The 24,002-nt window shown below is 35.7% G+C and overlaps 1 pseudogene; it reads right to left on the reverse strand.

The window, feature by feature from the left end:
• Nucleotides 1–20,796: 20,796 nt before the first annotated feature.
• Nucleotides 20,797–21,180, reverse strand: LOC149258235 (cullin-4 pseudogene; annotated as a pseudogene).
• Between the last annotated feature and the right edge of the window lie 2,822 nt (nucleotides 21,181–24,002).

Consider the following 24,002-nt stretch of genomic DNA (forward strand, 5'->3'; position numbering starts at 1 on the left):
TGATATTTGTTCATCTTAACACCTTGTATTTAACAGAGGGGGAATTGATGTTTAGTTACTAGATTCAAAGCCAAATCAAGTGAGTTGAGCCACAACTTGAGCCACAGCCATAGCCTGTTTTTTAAGCCTAGAGCCAAAGAAAGGCATGCTCATATTGAGAGTTGTAGCTAGAGACAGAGTAATGCTCCATGAGCATGCCTTTTGGTTGGTGGGCTTCCTTAAACCACCACCATTTGAGACCTCAATGGTATCCCATTTAAAACATTAGGGAACACTTCCACTAGAAAAATACTTCAACTTCTATCCATATTTACAATTCTTCCAAGAATTGCATCAAGTGTTCTAGATTTGGTGTCTAGCCTTAAACCACTACTGATTGACACTTAAAGTTCTTACACCTTATTGGGTTTGTGGTTTTCCTTAAAAACCACCATTTTAGAGAGCACATCTAGTAATTGGAGTACATCCTGTCATTGGCTACCATGTGTTTTTTGACTTTTTGTATTTCAACTCTCTTCTTGGATTCATATGAAACCCTTGAGATTAAGCAGTGTGGGGGGGGGGGGGGGGGGGGGGGAATGGGGGGGATGTTGAACACCTAATCTGCTAAGGGTTATGGTGTGAAATGTTAACAATCATTGGAGTCTAAACAAAATCTTGGAATATGGGACCAAGGGTCATAAAACATGTATTTATATGTACATATTTGTGAATAATAAGCATCTGACAAGTTTATCTTAATTCTTCCTATTCATTTTTGTGAGTTTAATGGAGTTAATTGAGCTAAGTATTTAATTTTTCTAACAAGGTTATTAGATCTTGTAACCACAATATAGATTTGGTAAAAAAAATTAGTCATTTTCATATATGTGCACACTAGGGGTGAAATCTACCACATGGGTTTTGTTCTTAAGTGGATTGACATGGATCAATGTTGGTCAAACTACTCATAGGTTTGAAAAGTGAAGTTCCAGATCAAAATCAATGCCCCAAGACAAAATAGAGATAATAAACACAACCATTGTTCAAAAGTTAAAACATTTTTTATTTTTGGAAAATGCATGGGTATTTTCATGCATAATGAAGTAAAAATCCCCCCAAGACGTTATTCTTGTCTCTGTTTTGAGTTTGCAATATTTTGTAAAAATGTGAAAATAGGGTTCAACTCTTGCTCAACATGCCTTCCCCTATTTTCATATAAACTTCATGTAATGTATAAGCCAATGAGGGTATTGACTATAAGTCCATAATTTGTGTGATCCTAATCGTTGGTGGTTGGTTGCATTTGTCTATGAGAGATATAGTCTACATATGGAGTATTAAATCATTGTGCTATGAAGATTGTATACCACTGTGCATTGTAACTTGATGACAAGTGTTTATGGATCATTTCCAACCATTGTAATATAAACCTATAATTCATTTCTTAATATTAATGATGTTATTTTCAGGTTCATTCCATAGAGAAGTACTTATCTTGTAAGTTTTCTTTCCAATATATATTAGTTAGTAGGTAGGCCCCCCTACATAGTTTATGTTGAAACTTCATTTTGTTTTTAGTTATAATAGCTCAATAGAATCATATTTCCATTTTGTAGATTATAGTTTCCAATTAAGTATCATTTTCATTCCTTGAAATGTTACATGTCCTTCACTGTAAATTGTGTAGTCCCTATAACTTTAACAAAGCATTATGGTTGAGGGACAAAGTTTCTTCACAAGGAATCATGAATTGCAATTTTTCTAACCTCAATTTTGACATTTTTTTTTCAAAGCTTGACAATACTGAGATGAGGGTGGGGGGCTGGGGGAGTGAATAAGTATTGTGCTATGTATGACCTAATTAAAAAAATTTCCCTTCTCTTTAACAATTAACGGAATCATGCATTAGTCAACCAATATCATATATAAAAGACACATGCATAGTCGTAAACATAAGCGGTAATTATAATAAGAAAAGGTAACCATGAGCAACAAAACATCAATAAATACAAGTGGACACCATGTGTAGGTGGAAACCCTTCCAGGAGAAAAACCAGCATATGCTACAACTTTGCTTCTTCTTCTTATTATTGATCAAACATTCTTTTTACATAATCAATGGCCACTACAAGTCTGCAAGCTACAACTTTGCAATCATGTGAGGAACTCTCGTTCCAAGCCACTACTTGATGGAAGCCACCACTTCTTGAAATTTATAGAATACCATCTATTAGAAGCCAACACTTCCTGAACTTTTCAAAACACCATCTATTAGAAGCCACCACTCCCATGAATTTATAGGGCACCACTTGCTGGATGCTCGAAAACCCAATAATATTTCCATCCACCATTGGAACAAAGTCACTACTCCAAAATTCTCAGGCCACTACTTGAAGGATGCCACTACACCCTGAATATGCAAGTGACCATTTGCTTCACTTAAGGCCTCGACCTTCAGGCTCTCCTGTGGACCACTTTTCAAAATTTTCTCACCAAATACATCTAACTCAATACAAATAACCATGGGTCTCATTTCATCATATTTTCATACTGGGCCTACATTAACAATAAGTTCATCAAAATTGAATACGAACATTTTGCAACGCCAAAAACTTCTCATAATCAATTAGCCTTCTCTCTGAAAAAATCTTCTCATGACAAATCCTCTTAAGTCATGGCATCTCAAACAACACTAACAACATCAAAACAACTCAACAACATGTATCTCTCTCAATAACATAAGACTAAAAATACAATGCTATATATGGTATGAGGATTACAACAACCAATGTATCGCACTCAACCAAACATTAGAAAACAACATATAGTTACTCTGAGAAGTATATCAATAGAAACACACTCTCAAACAGTCACTAAACCAACTATCGGCAACAATTCATTAAGACAGTATTGGAAGAAACCACACATTGTAAGCCCCTACAACACACTATCATATACTCTATGAAATACAACAAAAATATCAGCATACATAAAACTCAACATCATAAACTTTACTACATGTACACAATGTGCACTAATGTTCTTAATAACAGCTGACACTAATCTCTGCAAACACAAATTATGCAAATAATGTGTCACATATACAATATGACATCGATTTACACTACTTAGTCAAATCTTAATATCAATCCTATGCAAAAACATCGTCATTATCACTTTGACCATACTCTATTTCCTTTGTCTTGTCATTCCATCTCTTAACTTCAATGCACCAACATTATGATCTCTATCTTGTCAATATACTCTAGTCATCACACTCTAACTCTTTTGTTATTACTTGATACTATAGGCATATCCACACCATCTCTTAGTCACTGCATATGCAACTCCTTTGGAAAACACACTTTGTCAATTTCTTAGTGCAGAGATAAACTCTATCTATTGACTCCATGTGCACTTGATACTATATAACCCCAAAATTGAACAATTACAAGAGTTATTTAACCTTGGAGATTAATGAACAGATCAAACCTTTTTCTAAGATGGACTTGATTAAACCACCGTGTTCATAAAAATTCAATCAGTGTGTTTAGTAACTTCTTCATCCTGATCAACACATAGTTTCAATGATCTTGTGATGAAGTTGACCATTAGATCCATAACTCAATAAATAATAGTAGAGTATTCTCTTTTACCTGACCTTAGTTCGTAGAAATGACTTATCATACAACTTTTTTTTTTTACACAAGTAATAGTTTAGATTCTCTCGCCTAGTTTTGCATATACTTTGTCAACATCTCAGAAGCTTAAAAAAAATTAATTGATAATTTAATGATCAATATTTTAAATATATTAAATTTCCCAACATTTTTTGATGTCATTATTATGGACATGTTAAGGGACTAGGCATTGAAAGTTTGATTTATTTTCCTTCCTACATTATATTTTGGTTGTACCAACATTATAACACTCCTAGGTTGACCCTTGTGTGTGATGTACATATCATGTTTAGGCTAGTGAGTTGAGGACTATTTTGAGTTAAGTGTGCCCATGTAAGTATTTGTTTTAGGAAAGTGTGCTTGCGTTTATATTTTTTGAGGCCAAAAAGCCTAGCTTTGTAAATATGAAATCACATGCATATTAATAAAATACACCATTGTTGCATAGAAATTTAAAAAAGAGAGTAGTAACCCTTCTCGTTCTTGGAGAAAATGAGGAAAAACATGCTTAGATTGAGTAATTTAGAGTACAAGTGGGACCAAAATATTCCAAGTGAAGAAGTAGTTTGAAGAGGAAACTGACTAAAAAGACAAAAAATTTCTTCTCATCATTTCTTTTTTACCTATGGGGACAAAGGTATACCCAATTTTCAACCCTAAAAGGACAAATATCCAATATTTGTTTAATTGGTAGCATTGGTATTCTTAAACATACTATAATTTCTTTAATTAGTAATGTGAGTTGCATTGGTATTCTTAAAAATACCGCGATGAGCATGTGATGTTAATAGTCAATATTAGAGCCACCATGGTCAACTCAATTGTAGAAAGATCTACAACGATACATTTCATCTTATTAAGTGTGCCATGTTTTTGTGCACCGAAGGCTTTGGGAGGATCATAGGGACGACACAACCTACAAGGTGATACAAGGTCTCACTAAGCTTTGGACAATGCAATGTAAAGATTTGATCATTACATTTCCTCCATTCTTGGAATCGCAACAATCTGAGTGCATTCTAACCATTATAACAAATATAGGTAGGTTTTCACTAGAATATTCCATTTGGTATGCAATGTTTTCATTGCATTTTCAGGTTGATGGAGTTATCCTTCATTTTTCATAAGGGTGGTAGTATTGAATTTCTTTACTTTGTGATTTTTATTATAAAGATCTTTTGATAGTTTGGGTTTCTCAATTGGTTCCATGGATTTTTGATCATGAATAATGATGTGACACATAATTGATGATGTATGAATTAAAAATATGATGTTTTAATCTCCATTTTTCGATACATAATTGGACATGAGTATGTATAGTTCCTTTGTTGAAGAACCTTAGTATTTTGGGGCTAAATAAGAATTTTGTTGACTTCACCATACCATTTGTCATTTTATAATTCCCAAAGTAGTTCACAATTCTTGAGACATTATTCACAACAACCTAAGTGGTTTGGGGTTATTCTTCACATATCAAGACCTCTTATGCCATGACACATCATATATCTTTGAGAGTTCAAGTTGTTCATACATTTGAAAGTGCATGTCACATAGTTTGATGGGATGTCCACCATGGATGATGCATTATTTAGCCACTAGAGCTTCTATTTGGCACATGTGGACCTTCTTAGGACCTTCCTTGATTTGATAATCTAGCTAGCATGGTTTGACAAGGTTACACATTAGAGGCCTCATACATGACCACTGGAAATAATTTTAGGGGATCCACCCACTCGTAAGGGATTTTACTCATTGATTGTTGCAATATTTAATGTTGAAGAGCTACACATCCACCTTGGAGTAAATTTAGGAGGATTTCACTGCCCACTTTGAGGAGTTCGTTGTGGATCTACCAACGTGGAAGCCTTTGAACTTTATATGTCACAAATTTAAATCATCTTCCCCATTATTAAATGAAGATGCCCCACAATTTTCGGTCTATTTTGGCTGGAGTATTATACACGTGGCTTAAATGACTCATTATTTTATATATTATTGATCCACATTGGATCATTATATTAATTTTCATTCATCTTGATTCTTTAGAGTGAAATAATTTAAAGAATCAACAGACAAGAGTAGTTATATCGATGGGACATTCTTCGGAGTATTAGGGTTTGAAACTTCTAGGGATAGTTTTAAGCCTTAAATGAACTTTATTATGGGATAATACTTTCATACTTAATCATGGGACCCCATGATGTTATTTTGAAGTCAGATACATTTCCAATAGTGCAACAAAGTTATCAATTAGATTTAAAATGCAAAAGTGATGCCTCTCGAAAGTTGACCTATTTTGATTGATCATCATAATTCAAGAAGACTCCATGTCAACCCCCATTACTCATGGAAAATCAGTGAACCACATCAAGTATATCAGCAAAACTCTAGAACAGTCAAATTTGTAACTCCAATTGAGACTTGGAGAAAAGATTAATCCCTATTCAACCATTAGGCTATCTTATAATTGGGCCATTACGAAGGAAATGGGGTTCTATTGGGCCCTCATTTTTAGGCCTCTCCTTGATCTAGATTTAAACAGGAATGCAAAAAATTACAGATATAACCATAAACAAAGAGATGCAGCATAAATAATACTTCATTTCATTAATGTAAAATACTGAAATATGCTTAAAAACAGAAATGGAAATAAACCAGCTAGGGCGATGGTAGCTTATCTCTGAGAAGAGATGTGGTGGCTACATGCCTCTAAACTATGTTACAATGAGGCTCAAAGGTGTATTTATTGTTGAGAAACAATGGAAAACCCTTAACATCCCAAAACCTAACCCTAGAAGATGAAACACCAAATTGTGGGCCCCGTTTTGGGTAAGTTGGTACATCAACTTCTCGGGATCATAACATTGGCACCTGATCTTCGTTTGACGAATACAATAGCTCGTTAGAAATATATATCCGAGAACTACAACTTTGGGAAGAGAAACATTGGTCCAATGACCCATGTTGCTCCCAGATTATCCAAAAAATGTCGTTTAGGGCCTCAAAACGACTCCAGAAGTTCAGGACCCAAAAAACTGCTAAAAATAGTAAAGTGTGCTACAATTTATGAAACTGAAAAACTGAAAGAGATAGTTGTGGGGGTCCAAGTGAGATAGGTGGGAGGCCACCAACATCCAGCTAGATCATTCCTCCCCCCTTAAGAAGCAATGGTCCCGATTGCGTTGAGTTCCTCCATCTGCTGAACTTGGTCCTTGGTGAGTTGTTCTGCAATCTCTAATGTGTCCAGTAATGGTGGGAAGCATGGTAGATGGTGTTCCACATTGAACACTCGGTGCAAAAGAAGGAATGGAGGAATGTTGTGCTCCAAAGCATTGTTTCCCATAGCCTTGGTAGTGTTGTAAGGGCCATGTCGGAGTGTTCTGAGCTTTTGATGGGATCTTGTATGACATTATTTCTGCAAATGTAGCCAAACCTTGTTGCCCACCTGAAACTTGTGTGGTACCCCTGTGGATGAGGATAAGTTTTTCCTATGTTCTGTCATGATCGTATCCCTTTTTTGCTGCTGCTACGTGGAGGAACCCTTTGCGGGGGTCATGGATATGGCTACGATCTTCCCCTTACTTTGGAAGCGAACTAGACAGAAAATGAATTTCCTAGTCTGGGAGACGATCTTGCTCCATTTCTTAGTAGAGATCAAAGAGGTGGCAGTAGGTGGGGCTACCTCCAGTATCATGTATAATGAATTACCCAAAGTAATAATAACAGCGTGAGGCCTTAACTCATACACAACATGTTGCCTCCACAGGTATGGTTAGCCTAATAATACATCACAAACATCCAAAGGTGCAACATCACACAATACCTCGTCTGTGAAGGGTTTGATGATGTAGGGAAGGCGAAATTTCTCGCGAACTCGAAGATCTCGTCCTTGGTGAAGCCACTCGATACTGTACATTTTATAGACATATTTGGGCACTTCAACCCAAATTTCATATGTCGATAAACTAGGGCTCTTTAATCCCTAAAGGTGTTGTTTCATACCCTAAAAGATCATGGTCAACTGATTACGTCATTCCCAAAAATTTCCACCTGAAAAACCATCCAGAACTAGCCAAAACAAGACCATACTGACTACTCCACTATCAGGGTGCACTGCATACTAACTTCTACACTAGCCAGGTGCGATGCATACTAATGAGGCCTTCTGTGGGTTGCAATGAGAGAGAATAGACAAATGTCCGAGACAGTTTGCTAAGTGGATGCTCATGGAATCTACTAGAAACTTCTCCTATGACATTTGTTTCTCTGAACTTGCCTAGGGATGAGTAATAGATCCAAGAAATCTCCAAGTCGAATGACACTAATCAAAAACCCGGAGATGACTCACAACCTTGCAGACATCTATAAATGGATCCCTCAACTGAGAGATCTAGAGGCTGGAATTTGGTAATTTGTAAGGAAGTGTTGATAGTTTATATCTAAGAAAGAGCATTGTATTGTTGGGTGATCTTGCTTTTTCATGAGGTGAAGAGGGCTTTGATGCTGGGAGGATGATGCTGGATCAGACAGCTAGGTTGTAATTCTCCCTTCTATTATTAATAAAGTTCTTTGTGTTTTCCTCCATACAATTGTGTATTTGTGAATGTGGTTATTTGTGAATGTTATTGTATGTTCATTGTATTTATGATTCTGCAATGCTTATGATATAATAGATTAAGATGCTTTGATGGTATTTTGTTATTTTGTCTCTACAGGTATTCACTGAGTGGGATAATTAGGAGAAGAGGCACAAGCTCCATCAAGGGGGAGAGAAATTAAGCAAGGAGTCAAGTGGAAGATCCAGGTTGGTCCCTTTGCTTCTCTCTTATCTATCATACATAGAGGAAATAGAAAATTGCTTTGATTGTTTGTTTCTAGGATAGCTGCCAATCTTAGTGGGGCTAGCAAATCGAAAAGACACTAGTGTTCCTGGAAATAATACAGTTGCGGGTGCGGTGTAGTCGGTAGGCCCAACTGCTTCATGACCTCTGTTGAAATGAGGTTATTCTAGCTCGCACTATCAACAATGAATTGCAGCAGTGAACCCTTCAACCACATTTGTGAGTGGAAAATATGCTCCCCCTCCTCTGGGTCTTCGGGCTTATTCTTCTGGATCTTGGCAGTGGAAATAGTGGTGCTAGGCTCTACGTCAATGATCTGCTTCACTTTGCCATTCCCCTTGTCGTGTTCTGACTTAGGGTCTAAACATGCATCTGATTCAGAAGCCTTCAACTCGACCATCAGTGACTGCTTGGTATGACACTCACGTGTGTTATGAGTGGGACTCTTGTGGAACTCACACCACTTTCCTCAGTCCTTCTTCGAGTTCGTGGTGTTGTTCTTTTCTTGCGGCTTCAACGGGTTGTCTTGGGTCACCCCACCTAGGCTTTGTCATTTGGTCTTTCGATTTGTAGATCCAAAGTCTCGCTTCTTTTATTTCAACTTCTACTTGATTTTGATAGTGTATCGGTACACCATGCCAAGCGAGAAGATGTTTAGGAACTCCATCTCTTCCTATATGTACCTGTGTAGGCATTTGTGATATTTGAGTACCAAATGTAGCTCAGAATCCTTGATACCCAACTGTGTGCGAAGGGTATAAAAAATGTTTGTGAACTCCAGCACATCTTGGTCCCTTCCCTACTGTAGCGTGGTCCACTTTATGTATTTGTCCTCATAGCTTTTGACAGGGTAATACTGCTCCTTAATGGCATCTCAGAATGAATTCTAAGTGTGTGCAGCTGAAAACAGTGATCCCGTACTTTCATCCTTTTGGTCGCATTAGGTTTCCCACCAGTCCTTGATGTGGGGGGCTGCTTTAAGAAGAGCGAAAATAATCTTTTCCCGACTGGAAAAATCATGAACAGAAAAATACCCTTCTAGCAGATTTAACCATTTATCTACAACATCTACCTCTATTTGACCCTCGAATATGGGGATTTCAAAATTAAATTGTACCTTAAATGGTGTGGCATTTCCAAAGTAGATATTGGAAGTTGATGCGTTGACTCTGGGTAGCTGCTGAAGGATCTGGGCAAAGCTTTCCATCATCGTGTTCCTTTGTCGCTTGAGGACTTCTTCAAGCAAGATTTTGATAGGATCTCCTACCCCCTCGTCTTTCCTTTCATCCACCATGGGAGGCCTTCGGGATTTGAGAGGCTGGTCTTGCAAAGTTTTGACCAGTTCAAGCACTAACTCCTTATATCCCGACCTCGTTGGGGACATGCAAAGAAAAATAGAGAAAAAGCAGACCGCTCTGCTACCACTTATACGGATTTAAATAGGAACGCAACAAATTACAGATATAACCATAAGAATAGAGATGCAATGGAAATAATACTTCATTTCATTAATGTAAAATACTAAAATATTCTTACAAACAAAAATGGAAATAAACCGACTAGGGCGATGCTAGCTCATCTTTGAGAAGAGATGTGGCAGCTACAAGCCTCTTAACTATGTTACAATGAGGCGCGAAGGCCTATTTATTGTTGAGAGACAATGGAAAACCCTTAACATCCCAAAACCTAACCCTAGAAGATGAAACACCAAATAGTGGGCCCCGTTTTGTGTAAGTTGGTACATGAACTTCCCGGGATCGTAACTTTGGCACCCGATCTTCGTTTGACACGTACAATAGCTCATTAGAAACATCTATCCGAGCACTACAACTTTGGGAAGAGAAATATTGATCCATGGACCTACACTGATCCCGGATTTCCCAAAAAACGTCATTCAGGGCCTCAAAACAGCTCCGGAAGTTCAGGACCCGAAAAACTGCTAAAAATACTAAATTGTGCTAAAATTTATGAAACTGAAAAAATGAAAGAGAATTGTGGGGGTCTAAGTGGGATAGGTGGGTGGCCACCAACATCCACCTTGACCACTCCTATTGTAAAAAGTTCCATTTTTCTGCTTTCCACTCCCTTTTATAGCCTATTTCCATCCCTTTTTGGTCCTCTTTTCCCCTTTCCACTCCCATTTATAGCCTATTTCCATTTATTGTTTTATGGTCATTAGATGCTCATGAGTTATGATTTTGTTTAATTCAATTTTTTCCCTTTTTATTTTTAATGAGTTTTTTGACACCTAATCCACTAAGGGTTATGCTGTGCAATGTCAACAATAATTGGAGTCCAAATCACCTATTGGAATACGAGACAAAGGGTATTAATATGTACATATTTGTGAACAATAAGAATCTCATGAGTTTATATTAATTATTCTTATTCATTTATGTGAGTTTAACATGGTATCAGAGTAGATGTACTCCTACCCTGTTGAAATTTGAGCTATTAGTTTTGTGGCTTTTGTATATATGTGTGATACTTATTAGTACTTTGCCTTTAGGAACATTTTTAAGAGAAGAGGTTCATTACCTCTCTCTTTGTCTGTGATATTGTTGGTTATCTCTCTTCCTATCATATTATTGGTTATTCACCATCTCTATCATAACTCTACCTGCACCACTCAGACATTAGAGAAATTTTGAGGTCTAAAATGGGCCTCCTAAGGAATATTATAAAATAATAGTGGAGATAATAAAATAATATTAAATTACATTGTCAAATTTTAGAGGGGAAAAAGAAAAAACTACTTCTTCAACTCGTATTTTCAACTTATCTCCCTACGATTTTACGCAAATTTCGAGTGGGAGCACTCATTTTAAGAATAATTTAATTCACCATCCAAGGAGTACCCATGCTACATACTTTTGATGGACCTTGCTACATGAAAAATTAGAAATACATGAAAAAACTGATTGCAATAACGTTTTTCATGTATTTTTCATTGTTTTGTATAGCAAGGTCCATCGCAAGTATGCAACATCGGTACTGCTTGGATTAGGAATTAATTTTTGTATGCAACGAGTGCTCCCACTCAACGTTTGAGTAAAATCATAGGGAGTTAAGTTGATAATACGTGTTGAAAAAGTAGTTTTTTATTTTTAATTTTTTTTTAATATTTTCACCTTTTTACTCCAAAAATGGTGAATCATATCCCATGGTTGACATCATCATCTTCAATCCTATTTTTTATTTTAAAGTTGATTTTTTTTGCACATTTTTGTTTTTAGGCCCATTTTGTACCTCAAAATCTCTCTAATGAACGCCATTCTGGTTAGCTTGCTGGTGGTGACATATTATTTCAATTTCCCTAAGTGTTTGGATATCCTGTCATTTGCTTTGCTCCTATTGTGTCAGACATCTGTTATTTTAAACCCATCAATGAAGTATATTTTTTTTCATCTCTATTTATTATATCTACACCCATTGCATTCTTGTGCATTAGTTGTGGGCTCCTTCCACTCTTCCCTCTCCTTAGTCGCTCCTCATCTTGGTTTCCAAAACATGTAGAATCCAAAATAAAAAGAAGGTATTTCTACGAAAATTGTTTACAAGGCCATCTCAAAATATTTCATACAACCTTGATGTCCTCCTCTTCCCTAACAATTGAAACATTGATCACATCGATGATTCCAGTTACCATTGCCATCCCTTTTCTCTATTGAAACGTATTCTATTGCTCATGTAAATATTCGTGTTATTATAGTAGTCCCCCTTCCCCTTCCAGTTGATATTCTAGTAACATTAACACGAGTAAACAAGGGAAATCCTATCCCACAAGTTCCCATCTATAAAATCCAACTCGTATGATTGAATTTAGCCTATGTTCTGGTCCCTATCCGTAATGTTATCACCAAAAAATGATCACCTAGGCCATTCCTAACTAGGTGGATCGAAATACACCATGTAGGATTAATTTTACCATACTAAAGTAACTTTCACCATGAGAAATAATTTAGTAAACCATTTTTATTAAATTTATTCTAGTTAAAATGAAAAGGCCCGATGAGAATAATTTAATAAATCATTATTTATTTAATTTTCTCTAGGAATAGATATTAAATCATTGTTTGATAATTATTCATTGTCACATATGACTAAATCACTTAGGAATAATTTAAAAAATCTCTATTTATTTATTATTCCTTAATTATATTACTGGAATACTTGTTAAATCACTATTTAATAATAATTTCAATTTCACACCATTCTTAATCCTCGCGAAATGATTAATAAATCATTTTATTTGTTAATTATTTCTAAATAAAGATATTTGACCATTTTCAATATATTTTCCGTCTCCAAAAGATATAATAAAGTATTCCTAAGGGTTAGACCTTGATTTGGTGAACACTATTTTATTATTTTCGATTTTCGAGGTCAACCCAATACTTTGTTATAAATAAGAAGGTTTTCCATTCATTCTTCACCATGATCATTATCATCATCACCATTATCGTTTGTTTCCATCTGCCCTCCCACTTGAGTTCTACACATAGTTTTTGGTTTTTTACATATTGAGAGAGAGAATGGATTACTGGTGCATCAAGGAAATCAAAGGGCCCGTCCCACAAAGGGGGACTAGCAGACCCTTTTTGTATATCTCCTTCTCCAGGTGTTATCAATAATGATTATTATTCATTTAAAAGTCTTTCCATGGGTTATTACATTGGATATATATTGCTATTTTAGATCACATATGTCTTTTTTGTTGCAGGTTTTTCTCATTTTATTATTGCAGATCTGAAGCATAAGCAATCACAAAATAGTAAAATAATATTGATCAAATCAAGATCTAACTGTTAGGAAAACTTTATTATATTTTTTGGAGCAGGAAAAGATACTCAATATGGTCAAAAATATTTATTTAGAAATAATTAACATATAAAATGATTTATTAATTATTTCGCGAGGATTAAGAATGGTGTGAAATTGAAATAACTATTAAATAATTATTTAACAATTATTCCAATAATAAAATTAAGGAATAATAAATAAATAGTGATTTATTTAATTATTCCTAGGTTATTTAGTGAAATGCGACAAGGAATAATTATGGAGCAATGATTTAATAATTATTCCTAGAGAAAAGTAAATAAATTATGATTTATTCAATTACACTTATGGGGTCTTTAAACTTTAACCATAAATAATTTAATAAAAACGGTTTACTAAATTATTTCCCATGGTGAAAGTGATTTTACTATGGTGAAATTAATGCTACATGGTGTATTTCGATCCACCTATTTAGCAATGGCTAGGTAATCATTTTTTGGTGATAACACGTAACGACAATGAGACACTCCTTGCCTAGTCACTTTTAATATTTGAGGAAGTTTGGAGACTGTCCAACACCACACTATCTATTCTATGGAGTTGGAGCTTGCTTTCTCAATTCTAGGTTGACGTTGCCAACAAAAAATATTTGTTCATGGATATTTATCACATAAAGGAACCAAGATCCTAAAATTGATTAGGGAAAACAATGTGAGCACGCAATGATAATGGTTGAATAGTTTTTCACTTTGGAGAACATGATGTAGACAGTTGGCTAAGATGAGCTCTTTCTGGATGAGAGAATGAGCTTAGCAAATGTGGTGTTGGCACCATTGATCACGTGGTTTTTCACCTTTCAAGCATAGGGTGACATCAAGGCTTCACATTTATGACATCTAATTAATAATTTTACAACCTTTCAATGGCACCTCTTGTTCTTACCTCCATCTATTGCTCCACACATTGACTAATGAATTTCCATTGGCAGTGTCTCCTTCCTAGGTTTTGTTCACATTTCACTTTTTTTACTCCCACATGTGTAGATGCTGGCATGTAAGATGTGATCTTGATATGATTTCCATTGAAATTGATGTAATTTTGTGATGGTGTGCGAACCTTTTATATTGATCTACATACTCAAGTAGTATGTTTGACAAAATCGGCGATTCACCTTTCGCCTTCTTTGGTGAACTAGTTTCACACAATTTAAGGGACTAGGTTGGTCAGTAGGTATCCTCACCTTCCTCATGGTTTTCTATTCCTCATGGTTATGGATTCTTAAACATGTATTCTCATGAACACGTATAATTTGAATTCAAGGTTTTCTGCATATCCAGAATCACAATTTTGAAATTGAAGGGTAATTGAATTAACATCAACATTACACTCAATTCAATCCAAAAAAAGAGAGGTTGCAATAGAATTTTATATTACATTTGTTATAAAATCATAAATATAATTATGTGCATGTGATTAAAGTGGAAACCAAATTTTTCTTGACATATTCCAGCACTGATGTATTGCTGGTCGAACTGACTTCCTTTATTTATTGAGTCTTTATTTTTACAGAGAAAATGGCTCTAATTGGTGAAGTATTAGAGTTATTGAATACTTTAATACACTCCATTGTTCATGATATATTAAAAATAAACAAGGATATTCTCTCTGGCATTCAAATCTGTTTGCAAAATGCACAACACATGATCAATTTTTTGCAACTTGACTCTTAGCTACAACAAGAGGAGCTACAACAAAGGAGACATCATTTTGAACAGGTTCTTGTTCAAAACAATTATTTGTATGAGTTTGAGATACACTCCCATCAATTGACAAAAGGTGATCAAATTAGTGAGGTTGAGATTGATTCACAGTCAGTGCCCACTTCAGGAGTAGATTTTCTTGAAGATGCAAAGGTTCAACTTGATCTTCCCAAGCCCATCATCACACCTTGGGAAGACATTGTTAACAACAAGAACAAAAATAGCCTTGAATATGACATGGATTTTTCCTTTCATATTCCATACTATTCTCATCCCATCAAATTTCAGAGTGCTAGGTTTTTTCAAGGAGGTTCATCTTCACCTTTTCGAGATCTCGCTCCTCATCCACATTCACAGTGACAAATTTGTAGATGTCAACATTGAAATTAAGGTTTCCATGTGAAAGATGTGTGTTTCGATATTCACCCTCGTGGGTATTGTGGTAAGTACACTCATCATTCAAGTAGATGTTCCAAAAACAAGCCTCCTACAAGAATGCAGATTCACCTTGGATGAATGGCTTCTTGGCAATGAGCTTCAACAATCAAGAATATATTTTGATCATACCATAAAATTTATTCTCGAGTATTGAAATGTCTTGTAGTTGAGATTTGTTTATATTATCACCTTATATCTGACAGGGGGTGAATTGATTGTTAGTTACTAGATTCTAAGCCAAATCAAGTGAGCCTGAGCCATAGCTTGAACCACATCCTGAGCCTAGAGCCAAAGTCAGCCATGCCCAGGTTCAGAGTTGTAGCTAGAGACAAAGTAATTCTCCATGAGTATGATATTTGGTTGGTGACCTTCCTTAAACCACCACTGTTTGAGACCTCAATGGTCTCCCATTTAGAATTTTAGGGAGTACTTCCACTAGCATAAGACTTCAACTTCTAGCCAGATTTAGAATTGTTCTAGGAACCACATCATGTTTTAGAGTTGGTGGTCAACCTTAAACCACTACCAGTTGAGACCGCAATTTCTACCACCTCATTGGGTTTGTGGTCTTCCTTAAAAGCCACCATTTTATAGGGCACATTTGGTCGTTAGAGCACATCAAGTCATTGGTTTCCTTATATTTTTGCACTTCTATGTTTTAGCTATCATCTTGGACTCATATGCAACCCTTTATATTTAGGGGGGGGAATGTTGGAGACCTAATATACTAAGGGCTATGGTGTGGAATGTGAACAACCATTGGAATCCAAATGACCTCTTAGAATATGATACCAAATGTCATAAACCATGTATTAATATGTACATATTTGTGAATAATAAGCATCTAATGAGTTTATCTTAATTTTTCCTATTCAATTCCATGAGTTTAATGGATTTAATTGAGCTACGTATTTACTTTTACTAACAAGGTTATCGAATAATGTATCCACAATATAGATTTGATAAACCAAATCTGTCATTTTCATATATATGAACACTTAGACGTTAAATCTACCACATGGGTTTTGTTCTTAAGTGGACTGACATGGATCAATGTTGGTCAAACTACTCTTATGTTTGACAAGCGAAGTTCCATCTCAAAATTAGTGGCCCAAGTGAAAATATAGATAATACACACAACCATCATTCAATAGTTAAAACAATTTTGTGTTTTCGAAAATGGCATGGTTATTTTCATGCATCAACAATATAAATTTCCCAAAGACATTATTCTTGTCTCTGTTTCAAGCCTATAACAACTTAGATAAATATGAAAACACGGATCAACTCTTTCTGAACATGCCCTCCCCTATTTCCATATAAACTTCATGTAATGATTAAGAAAATGAGGATATTGAATATAAGCCAATATTTAGTGTGAGCCTAATCCTTGGTGGTTTGTTGCATTTTTCTATGAGATATATAGTCTACAGATGGAGTGTTAAATTAGTGTGTGATGATGATTGTTTACTAGTGTGCATTGTAACTTGATGACAAGTGTTTATGGATCAATTTGAACCATTGTAATATAAACATATAATTCATTTCTTAATATTAATGATGTTATTTTAAGGTTCATTCCATAGAAAAGTACTTATCTTGTAATTTTTCTTTCCAATGTATATCAGTTAGTAGGTATACCCCCCTTGTTGGGATGAGATCCCCTGGGTCAGTTTGGGGTTAGTTAATCCAAATTTTGTATACAGTTTTGTAAAAGATGTAAAGTCTTCACGATATATGGAAGTGAACCGCGTAGATGAATAAGAGTCAAAGGGGCTTAGCCCCTTGTTTTAAGTAAAGTTTTGAGTCGATTTTGAGATTCACCCATGGTTCGTGAACCATGGCATTGTATTGAAAATTCTATATATAGTTGATTCATAGTGAGTCTAAGAGGTAGCGAAGTAAGAAAAGATAGAGAACTAGGCTCATTGAGGAGTTTTGGGCAGGAGCTAAGGCAGGAAGGCTCTGCTTCCTACACTTAGGTAGAGAAGGGAAGGCTTCACAAATGAGTGCGCAGAGACTTGGGTAGAGTCTGCAACTGAGTGCGCAGACCTCTGCAACTGTGTGTGCAAGGTAGTTTGAGTTTGTAACTAGTGAATTGAAGATCAATGAAGACAATTTTCCAAATAATTACTGAATATTTCCGTTTGTATCTGTTTATGTTATATGTTGCCAGTGAATGACATGTTTTATGAAATAATGATTGAATGCTATGTGAATTTAATGAATATGTCTTAATAATGTATAAAATGAATTCTTAGCCACTTCCACGAAGTTTCAGACCATTTCTCTTATGTTTTCTGACGAATAAAGTAGATCTTCGCGAACTCCAATCTAGGGTTACTTTTTGATGTACGTAAGTAGGTAAATCGATTGTTAAGGGTCTGTAAGGACTAAGCATGGACCTTCGCAAAGGTGTGAAGGATGCTTTAACTGAGTCACTATGACATGCCCTTGAAGTTTGTATATCTACACAGAGGTAGATCCAAGGCGCTAGAAGACATCACACCAGTCTCTGAATGCAAAAACTTGGTTCTTGCATCCCCCCATACTGCTTCGAGTGAGACTACAACTTGCACTACAAGGGTTGTTTTTTAAAGGGCCAGTAGTGTAGGGTTTTGTGGTTGGTTCAACTAACTTTGAACCTGGGTCAGGACCCCCTAATCCAACAAATGGCTCTGTTGCTGGTAATAGGATCTGCTTGATAAAGATGTCTGATGTCATATCATTGGGACCCGTCCAAGAAAGAAATTGAAAAGTGGTTGGATCAAAATATTCATGAGTTCACAGTGCAAGAAAATAGGAATCCACACTTGTCAAAGGAGGATTGGCTAAATAGATATCTGTATACATAGATACATGAAATCTTCTTCTACACCTTTCCAACTGAACTATACAAGTGGTTAGATAAATTGAAAGACAGTCAAGGAAGGTGGAAGCTCTATAGTCCTATAGTGTGGTCTTGAGAACTGGTGCGACGACTAGAGGCCTCTAAAAATAAGATCACATGGGATTTCAATCATTGGCTTGATTGACTTTTGGGAGGATTTGTTACGAAATTTGCAGTTGATACCTCTGTCAGCTATAGCGAATCAGAGCGAAGATTCTTCAAAGGACCGTGAGGTAAGTATTTAAGATCGTTGAATACTTGGATTAAAATGCTATTGTTGGGTGCAGTATATGGTCCATAAATGTACCAACATTTAATTTTCAATCCGGTAGTTTGTGAAATTCGAGACACAACACTCAAAATGCCAGAGGGAGCCCCTCGCAACCATCAAAACAAGTTCTAGTTTATCTTGCTTATTAATCTCGACAATAAATAAAATCTTGCACTAAAAGAGAATTTGAGAAACAACAATCCAAGAATTTAAAATCATGTGGGAAATTAAAGGCAATCCTGTACTATTTAAAAATGCGAAAGAAAATTCTGTGTACGAGAAAATAGAAGGGAAATCAGAACTGGAAACCAAGTAGTGCCAACACAATATCAAAAAGACTGTAAATGCTAGAATAAATTCATGAGCAAATCAAAACCATTCTTCTTGCACTAATTCTATTGCATCTACCTCTATGGAAAATTAACTTGAAAGCATTGGAAAAATTTATTGTGTAAATAAACTTATGAAGGAAATGGATTCAATATAGATTCTCTCACCTTCCTTATCCCTAGAAATAAATCTTGTAGAACTCTCCAGAATTTAAAAGTCAAGTACAATGGAAAATAAACGTTATTATTTTTCAAACATGCGGCAGTTTCATTTTCTTAAATGTCGGCTCTACAAGAATCATGATTTAAAATGACATAAATATATATGTGATCTCTTCTTCTGAGGAACATATGGTTTCTTGTAAGCATAGATTGAATGAATGTGTTAATGCCTTGAAACTGTGAACACTCATATAGATCTCAGGTTTTGGAATATAAATTAAATAGATCTGAATCAATTCAATGGTTTCAAGTTGCACATTACATCTCATAAAGGAAGAGTGTCAATGCATAAGCTGACCTTGTAAGTTTAGATGTTCTAAAGTGAATCAATACTTGTTCGGTATAAATAAATATTTCAAGTGCAAGAACAATTTCTAATGCACAAAATCAAATCAATCTTGTAGTCGAAAGGAAAACATTGCAATATATTTAATAACATCAGTTTGGAGAAAGAAAGAGACTGAAAGTAATTAAATCCCGCGATAAGAATTTCATACACAGCCAATAATCATTTAAATAAAATTTAATCTAAAAGATGCAGAGCGGTGTCGAGCTAGTCTGGCAACCAACCCAGCCGGCTCTCACCCTCTATGAGTGACCTGGTTCACACAAGAATTAAATCTATGAGATGCATGAAATAGATAAATAGAGCATGGCAAGAAATCTTCGATTAACATTTAAAAGTAGTCTTTTACATTATGCAGACAAACAGTTAACCACAACAAGTAGGAGAAGTGGTCCATAAGATATGATCTGCATGATGCTACATTGGGACCAACTTTTCCTTCCTTCTACGTGTTCCTTCTATGCCTTTGCATGATTATGCTATCGACTGATCAATTAACAGACTAACTCCCCTGTTCTAGGTAGTCTCTTAAACTTATATATGGATCAAAATACAAATTAAGGCTTTTAACATCCAATTGAAATACAAGAGGGGGAGATTATAAATCTTAACAATTTTCCCCGAATGAAATTACTTTTGTAACTAAATGTCGAAATAGGTGAATTTTTCGTCTTTTCCTAGAATCATAATACTACTGGAAAGTGAAATTTGACTTCTCCCTTCTTCCTTGCGTGATGATGAACTACTCATAGTTGTATCACTTGGAGGAATGACTTTTATTAGAGACTTTGGAATATCAATATCATGTTCTCTACATTCACGGGATTCGCCATCAAAATTGTTCAAACACATTCGAGTCGCTACACCATGATGGTCTGCATGGGGGATTCTGAAATCATCTAGGCATACCATTTGGTTGATTCTAAATGGGATGAAAACCAAGATCAATACACGCAATATGAAGGACTACCAATCTTTTGCTGACTTGCAAAATCTATCAGCCATCGATAATACTGCCACGAGAATAAAAACAAGCCGAAATTCCACGATCTAATAGGTGCTTTAATATGAACATGGGTATTTTGGGATGTCGAGGAAGGGTTTATAGCCATATACAAAGAAAGAGTGATTAGGTTTTAGGTTGTAAAGGAACAAAGAGTGTGCCGGATTCCATTAAATAGGGATTGAAGAGGGGGACTGCTTCAATCGCATTGGGATTGAATTATACCCAACAAGGAATGAATATTCCCCACTGTTATTCTCCTCCAAGTGTAGTGAACATCCTAAAAAGCTGAATTAGCAGAGTCCTGTCAACTACTTTACCCATTCTCTCCTTCTCAATCAATCCCAAAAGGGCAGTAATTGTCTTATGCTCAACTTCTGTACATAGTGACAAATGCTTGCGGAATAATTGCAATCCCATGTCCCAAAGAGAATGAACAGTTTGTATAACATATGTATGATCAAGAAATAGAGCTATGATTCGAATCATTAGCATTTGATCACAAATATCTTGCCAACATTTTTCAACAAGTGACAGAAATACTACAGGATCAGAACTCTGCCCAACTAAAGACTGTAATGTGTCAGCAATATGTGCCTCATCTTGCTGAAGCCGACTATAAAGGTTGCCTACCATTTCGCATCAAGTTTGAGATGCCATCAGAGAATGGTATTTGATGCTGCAGCATCCAATTATCTATTTGGACGAAAACATGCTATTAACTTGTTCTAATTCTGGAAAATTGTATTAGAGAAGTATACATAACTGTACACATCCTCTAGTGCAGGAACATGAGTGTAGTCCAGGAATCCTTCAGAGTGAATCCTTTAGAGTGTAGGTAGCCATAAAATATGTCTAGACTAAACATGCCTACACTTGAACATGCTCACACTAGTGCAAGAATCCATTGCATAGTACGGGTAGGTAAATGTAGGTCCATAGCTTGTGTAAGAGCATGATCAAATCAATTTTAAACTTGCAATAGACAAACGTTTATTAATAATGTTTTAACCTTATTAAAAACAGTGAAGCAACAAATACTTTGAACAATAATCACTTAACCAACAACAACATGAGAGCTTTCGAGTAAAAATAAGACAAAATAGAGGCCCAACATCCCCCCATGCTAACCATCTTGCATGTCGTCATGCAAGGAAATATGGTACTTCCACTCCCTTGCAAAAAACAAAATTAGAAACATTTGTAGGCATTCAAAATGATGTTCCTACAATTCTGTGTGATCACATTTTCTGCACTAGATAAAGCTTGCTCTAAAAACAGAGAGTCTACTAGATTCTTTGTTAGACTGGTTTCAAGAAAATCTAAAACAAAAGCTTCCATGGAAAAACTAAATTGCAAGGATGGTGTTGTTACTTGAATAAAAATAGTCAGCTTTTAAAATTTCCAGAAATATCTCGGGGGCATCTCTGGTCAGAAGTTTCTCTTAAACAACCTCATTATAAACATGAGTGACATGATTTAAAAACCATGGTGTTAAAAGTAAACATAATAATACCTTCCTACAGTGACCATTTTACCATTATCCATCTATAGTTGAAACTCCTCTTTCCTGGGCATAATGAATTACCTACACTAAGGGTTCCATGTTTATAAAACTCATTTCAAAAGGATAGAACTACTAGGTATAACAACAAAATGATTTTAAAGCCATTCTCAAAGAGATATATAATGAGTTCAAGGAAATAAAAAATAACCAAGTAAATCATAGTGTAAAATTAACTTTAATACCACATGCATGGCCCTGCTGCCAACAGATTTCTATAGCCTCGAGAAGGATACATTTTAACCTCATGAAATGCTTGTGTCCCACCTATTAGATATAGACTCAAAGTTATTTAAGAGAATTTAGTTCTTCTCTTTTTAGAAGTTAATCTAAAGCTGTTGTCCTGGCTTGGTAACAAACTACAACAGTGCCATTCACGAGAACTAATAAGCATGAACAAGCCAACTCGCGACGAGACCTCTTGTCTTCCAGCTTCTTCAAGTAAAATCCATTACCCTAGCTTGGTGACTAGTGTGGTAATGTCATTCTCCTTAAGATGCATGATTATAGTAGGTCAGCTCATAATGAGACCTCGTATCCCTAAATTAATTCATTTATGTTTAAAACAAAAAATCTGATTATGATTAACTTCAAATAGGTTACTTAATAGGTGGGGAAGCAAATCTACTCCTTAAGAGTGCCGAATGGTGTGAAAAGTTTTTAATTACTATTCTTTACTGGTTGGTCATGCTACCCTAAAGACTTATTTAAAAAATATCTAGGATAATGACTAAAAAGATTCCTTGAGTTGATCATGTCAAGGTTCCTTATGAAATCTTATTAGAGTTTTGTAGGTGTGGTCCACCATAGGAGGTTTTTCATCGGTCCCTTCGAAGAGGAACTTGAAAATATTTTCTGGATGATAGTTTGTTAGAATAGGAGAGAAGTATTATATGTAACTTATAACAATACCCTTCATTGACATATTGATCAACAATCAAAGTCACTTTAAAATATGAGGCATTAAGTGGGAATTTCCTCCGACAAGTATCACCATGAGAGTGCATAATAATAGTGTTGGAGGGAATTGCTCCCCTAGGGCTTTTAGGGTTGAAACCCTAGCAGACTGAAAGTTGTCTATTCAAAGAAACATGCATTCACATAGCCATTATGCTATTATAAGCAAATTCTATGATAAGGGTACGTACCTTTGGTCCTACGTTTGGGAAGGCCCTTAGGGTCCAAACCCTTCTTGGAGTTCCCTTCTTCTCTTTTGTCCTGCAAAACAACCAATTCAAAGAACGCCGCAGTATATGGACAAAAACTTATAAAGAAAGCATCTTCATGTTATAAAGAAAGATAGTTAGTTATGAAATCCAAACAACCATTTACATATGAATTCTAAACATAAGTATCATTAACATAAAGAAGATTCATTTCGGGAACCAAGACATGTGTTTCTTTTATTATAGACAAATAAAGTACATAAAAAAGGAATATTTTCACCTGAGTCACCTTCAGTAGGCTCCAAGCAAAGCTTCCTTCTGGATCCATTCCAGCCTCAAGCCTCTAACAAACTCCTTCCATGACTCTCTCCATGATGTCATAAATGGTGGATGAACATCAACACACAAGGAAACAAAGGTTTCCTGCACAAAACCTGGTCAAGGGAAAAATCTCAGCATAATAACCTTTCTCTCTCCTCTCTCCCTCCTTTGGCCTTCGCTTTGAGGTCTTTTTATACCTCTCCCAAAGTAGTTTTTTAGTTGGGAGTTGGTTGGGAACAGTTGGGCCACGGGCACTAACAGGTGATCAGCAGGTAAAACCCGCGATCTCCGCCCGAAAATAAGGAATTTTATATTTTTTTTAAGTGTTTTAATACATACACGCAGGTTGGGTATACACTGACCCGCGTATACACGCGTTTAACTCAGGGCAATGTCGCGTATAAGGG

This window comes from Pinus tabuliformis, chromosome 6 (genome assembly GCF_031772625.1).
Source record: "Pinus tabuliformis cultivar Carrire ecotype Pingquan chromosome 6, CPIR1, whole genome shotgun sequence".
In the NCBI taxonomy this organism is placed as follows: Eukaryota; Viridiplantae; Streptophyta; class Pinopsida; order Pinales; family Pinaceae; genus Pinus; species Pinus tabuliformis.